Here is a 6000-nt window from a genome sequence, read left to right on the forward strand (position 1 = left end):
TCACCCCTAGGTTTAGGTGGATACTAACATCTGAAGAACCACGGATCTACTCCCCTTGACGGGTCTTAGATCCAATGAGTCTACAGGGTAGGATACGGATAACAACCAGTACGATACAAGCCTAACTCCCAAAGTCCAGTGACGTGAACCTGCAAAACAGACACCGTGAGCTCGCTACGGGAAGGACAAGAGGGGGGGTCTTCCCGAACCACCCTCCGGCGTGAGAATAAGTACAGTTCTGACGAGGATAAAGTACTTAAGTAAATAGTGAGAGTACAGTGGGAGTGAATGAATACCTCAAGGGGTGACCTATAACAAACTTGCATTTCAATTTGTTTATATACTGCTAAAAGGAAACATAGTCAAACCGGTACAAGTTACAACTGATTGATAGTCAACCAAACTCTTACCTTCTAGCCTTTTGTATTAAAGATAAGATGATTATTATTATTATTATTATTATTATTATTATGTTGATACTATAATTTTGTCATCATATATATATGATACATTAATCATCTGTACAATTCAAAGAATTGGCTCATTATCAACTAATTAGGCTTCGTAAAATGATATTTTTTGGTTACAAACATGGGTGAACCTTTATTGTGGCCCTGGCCCCCTGTTTTTGTGTCCACCAGTGTAAATTTACCCGTTTTTGTCGAAAACTTTGAGCCCAGTCCCCCCTTGCTTACGATTTTTTTAATGTGTTGAATCCACCCGGCGCGTTTCCGTCCAAGCTTTGCCACTGGTTACAAGTTATAATTTTTACATCATCATGTTGTTTCTTCATTCATTAACAACCAATCTGTAATCCATACGTGTTCTTAATACATTTTTTTTTACTTCATTGATTCTTATTATGTAATAACATTTGTTTTGTTTTGTTTTGTTTCGGTGGTACTTTTTGACACTTGACAGCTTAGTGGAGAACTTAATACACAAATACGGCTCCAACCTTTTTCAGTGCACTTCTGAGATACTTCTCTCCTGAAGTAAGATATCAGTTTTTTCTTGGTGAAATTGGTACTTATAATTGTTATCCTGTTTAATAATTAATTTTTTGTTTAAAACTTTATCAGCTGTCAGCAAAGATTGGAGCAGGAGTACGATATGATGGGCGTGAAAAACTTCATTATACTACGCATGCGAAAAAATCATTTCCACTTACTCAATTTGCTAACTTTGTTGTCAAGGGGCGTTGTGATTTTGATAAAGATTTTAAACAGGTTAGTGTTTTGTTATGATTTTTCGGCCCGTAATTTAAGCCCATATGGTGATAACCTCATGTGCCAGGCACATGACTGGACTTAACGGACAAATTTAACGCCCGTTAGTCGAAAGGGCAAAATTTGTTACCAACTTTAAAGTTGTTTCTTGTTATTCCAGTTATTAGTTTTTTCCACGTAAGTATCTTTTGCATATGTGGCATCTGATGTGGCGGGTGACTTGATATGCTAGTATAAAACTGTTTACATACGATTAACTATCAAGTATTTTTTCTAATGGTACCATGTATTTCTAACAGCCAACACCAAGTGGTGCTGCAGAATTGGTTTGGGATATTCTTGATTTTCAGAAAGATCAAGATGTTAGGCTGAAAGTTGGTTATGAAGTTTTTGACAAGGTATTTTTTCATGCATGTATATATATTATGTATATTTTTTTATGTAAATGGGATTTCTAATGCAATATTTTTAATTTCTAATTTGTGATTTTATTTTATTTTTTTGTAAATTTTTATTTCAGGTTCCATATGTACAAGTGAGGGAAGACAATTGGGCATTTAGTGCTGATGCTAATGGCAAATGGAATGTGAGATATAACTTAGGATTCTAAAATCTTATAATGTATCGTTTTCTTATTTATCATTGTGTTTATTCTTTTATTCATATTTATACAATGTGACAACCATGCTCTTAATCATAACCATTTCAACTTGTGATCATCTGATTGTTTTCTCATTTCTGGTTTTTTTTATCAGTGGTGTGTGTTTTTTATGCAGTTTGGCACTTTTGACACATCTCTATAGTAATAAAAGAAAAGCTTTTTGGGACACGTGTCTTTCTCACAGCAGCAACCCCTTTATTTTCACTTCATATTAATTAGACATCTGTCTTCACCACGTTAAAGAACGATGATTTAGGAAGAGGTTACAATTACGGTTTTTGTTTCCTTCTTGTATAACCCCTGCAAATCGGTTTCAACCACCATTACCCGTCACTTTTTCCTTAAACATGCTATTTGAAGATGAAGAACATACACCCAATTACGTTATCCTAATTTGTTATCTTTCATCTTTTGATCTTCAATTCGTTCGATATAAATCCACGCTAAAGCGAATGATCGATCTCCTAATCATAAGGCGGTTTTGGGATATCCAAATGTTGTTTGTTTCAATTGATTAATTTAGTTGTTCGATTAATTCCAATTGCCAATGTTAGTGGTAATGATGTATGTGCTGTTGTGTTTGCCACGGTTTCCCATTATTTTGCCTTCTAGGGTTGTGGCCGGGTTGTAATTTAGGTATGGCTTTTGTTGGTATTAAAAGTTAAAATTATTAGTTTTGATTTTTTTAATAAAATTTAAAGATCTCAATGAACGTCTCTTTGAGGAGCTAAACAAGTATGGGGAAATTTAAAGCTTGAATTTATGTGATAATCTTGTTGACCACATGGTAGTGATAGATGTTCTTAATCTCCTTTAATCCTGGCCCTAATAACTTTACGGTTATTTACCATTTTTTAACCAGCCATCCAATTTGACAGATAAAATTTTCAAATACAGGTTACTGGAATTCATGTGATAATCTTGACTGTTGGGCTTGTGCAGGAGTTTTTTTTTCATGAAAACGGCTGATAAAGTATAACTCTTTGCAATTAGTTCTTTCAAAAAATTGTGCGATTTAAACCAGATATTACAATTCTGTATATATTGGATTTACTCTATAATATCCACCAGTTATCATTCACAAGTTATTTCAAATATGTTGTATTTTTGGTCATTTCAAATTTTAAAATTTTATGTTGCAGTGTTATAAATTAACACTTGGATACTAGAAGCCTTAAAGCTTCAGTTACTCAGGTATGTTATCAAGATATGATATCAAGATAGTGGGGAGTGTAGGCTATATAATGCAGAGCATGATATGGTTCTATACCTCAATTGATACAAACTATATTTTGTATAAGATAACTGTCTTAAAACTTTTTATGTGATGGATTAGTTCAATTTCAACGCATTTAATCACATTGGCAAGGTGCCAAGGTATGCGCCATTATATTTTCTATATATTTCCACTTAAGTTTTTAGATTTTAATAATTTTTTTGTTCATTTGAATTTGCAGAAAGATTATATAACAACCTTTTGTTTACAATTATATATATATATATGTGTGTGTGACTTAACTGCTACGACAGATTTGCGTCTTTGCAGAAAAGAACTATTAGTAAGCTCTACCGAATGCATCAGGTATATTTAGAGGTGGTCAAAAAAACTGGTCCGGGAACCGGTTTGCCGGTTTAAACCGGAAACCGGTTTTTAAAAAAACCGGTTTTTTTAAAACCGGTTTGACCGGTTTACAAACCGCCGGTTTGTATTTCGGTTACACTTTTTAGAGCCCAAACCGGTTAACAAACCGGTTATAAAAAAACCGGTTTTTTAAAAACCGGTTACTAAAAAACCGGTTAACCGGTTTTTTTATAAACCGGTTAACCGGTTTTTTTATAAACCGGTTTATGACCGTTATAGAAAAACCGGTTAACCGGTTTTTTAGTAACCGGTTAACTATTTCCGTTGTGAAACGGCTATATAGCCGTTTTTTTTTGTTTTTGACCGTTTTTTTTTTTTACCATTCTACCCCCACAAACATCTATATATAGTTTAGGTTGGGTATTGGTTAGAACACACTCGATTATACAACTCCAAACGCTCCAAACGCTCTAAACGTTTATTTCATACATGATTATTTTGTTATCTCACGCTCAATTATACCACATTACCACTCCATACGCTCTTATTTCGTAGTCGATTATCATGGCCTCCCAAAGTGCTGCTTCATCCGTCAACATGGGTGCCTCGAACACGGGAGAAACGGTCGTTCGGGTCATCCCCACGAAACGAAACCAAGATGTTTGGCAACATTTCGACCTATGCGAAATGTCTAACGGTAGCCAAAAAGCTCGATGCAAACATTGTTTGAAGTTTTATGGCAAAGATGCAAACTCCACTTTAAAAGCGCATGTACAAAGGCCCTTTTGCAAGGCCTTGAAGGACGAATCGGGAAGTAGTTCGCAGCCGGAGATGACGAATCAAGGAACGGTGTTTACGTACGACCTTGAAGCGGTACGTCAACAGTTTTCAAACTTTGTGATTCAACAAACACTTCCTTTCAACCACTTCGACAACCCTCAATTCACGGAGATGATGCAAAAGTATGTTCAACCACGCTACCAACACGTAAGTCGTTCGACCCTTAGAAGAGATTGTCTTAAAGCATGGAAAAACGCTAAATCCGAACTAATTTCATACTTTTCAAACTTACAAACTGGTGTAAACTTAACAACGGATGTGTGGTCGGTACCTAATGGTTCGCCCGACTCATACATTTGTGTGACGGCTCATTGGGTTGACCCCGAGTTGTGGCAAATGATGAAACGAACCGTTGCGTTTCAATTGTTTGATTACCCGCACACGGGTAGAAATATTTTTAAACTCTTGGATAAAGTCATTCGACAATACAAGATTGAACATAAAATCTTTTCAATTTCGTTTGATAACGCGTCCAACAATACGGCCGCGGTTGGCCATTTAAAATTAAAGTATAAACCTATTTGTGATGGAGCGTTTTTTCATAGCCGATGCATTGCACATATTATCAACTTGGCCGTGCAAGATGGGTTAAACGTGATCGAAACGCAAAGAAACAATTTTAAAAGAATGTTACGAGATGTTTTTAGCAACAATAAAACATTTTCAAGATACAAAAAATTTTGTGTAGAAGCTAATTGTCAATGGTTGGGGCCAAATTGGGATTGTCCAACAAGATGGAACTCGACTTGTGATATGTTTGAGAAAGCCATCCAACAAAAAGAATCACTAGTTGCGTTTCATCAAATTTTGTCAAGTAGGGGTAAATGTGCACCGTACGATCCTAGAAACTGGTTATTGATTGAGATCGTTACGGAGGTCATTCAAATTTTTAAATCTTGCACAACTAGTTTATCCGGGGTTTACTATCCAACAAGCCCCATTGCTTTACCAAAAATTGCTGTCATGTGCACAAAGTTGAGTGAACTTCATTGTAGGGGTGCACCTTATTTTGATATGGGTGTAAAAATGAAAGAAAAATTTAGAAAATATTTTCAACAACTACCCGCTGTTTTGACATGTGCTGCTGCGTTAAACCCTTGCATCAATGTTGGTGGTGTTGAAGCTTTAATAGAAAAAATTTGTGATGAGCTAGAGTTAAACGACGATCAAAACCCCTATTATAACCAAACTTTAAAGAATGCTTTCAACACCACATTGTCTAACATGTATGATGTTTACCTTACAAAATACGGGTCGTCTTCCCAAATTCATGACTCGTTAAGAGCTGTTGCCCAATCCCAATCCCAAACCGACCTTGAAATGGGGATGTACTACATGATTTGGGAAGACGCCGGTAAACGTCAAAAGGTAAACACCCCAAGCAGTGAACTTGGAAGGTATGGTGGTACCAACTTTGTGAAACACATGACTCCGGATGAATTTAGAAGTCTTGATTTGCTGGCTTGGTGGAGAGGTAAGGAGGATGAGTTTCCGATCCTCGCCGCCATGGCCAAAGATTTACTAACGGTCCAAGCTTCCACGGTAGCTTCGGAGTCTGCTTTTTCTGTTTCTGGCAGGGTTATATCGATTAGGAGGACTCGACTCACTCCACCAGCTGTAGAGATGTCGATTTGCTACAAGGATTACTTGGACTATTTAGATAGGGCACAACATCAACGCTCACTCGA

General features: G+C 36.4%; 1 pseudogene across 1 annotated transcript; it reads left to right on the top strand.

Moving 5' to 3' along the window:
* The first annotated feature begins 591 nt into the window (after nucleotides 1-591).
* On the top strand, nucleotides 592-1929 carry LOC143587830 (outer envelope pore protein 21B, chloroplastic-like; annotated as a pseudogene). The gene is made up of 5 exons (XR_013144978.1): nucleotides 592-642; nucleotides 922-995; nucleotides 1083-1229; nucleotides 1529-1627; nucleotides 1750-1929. The product of XR_013144978.1 is annotated as an outer envelope pore protein 21B, chloroplastic-like (transcript).
* The last annotated feature ends 4071 nt before the right edge of the window (nucleotides 1930-6000 follow it).

This window comes from Bidens hawaiensis, unplaced genomic scaffold, assembly GCF_021521415.1.
Source record: "Bidens hawaiensis isolate Kalapana, Puna unplaced genomic scaffold, B.hawaiensis_p1.1 tig00035898_1, whole genome shotgun sequence".
Lineage (NCBI taxonomy): Eukaryota > Viridiplantae > Streptophyta > Magnoliopsida > Asterales > Asteraceae > Bidens > Bidens hawaiensis.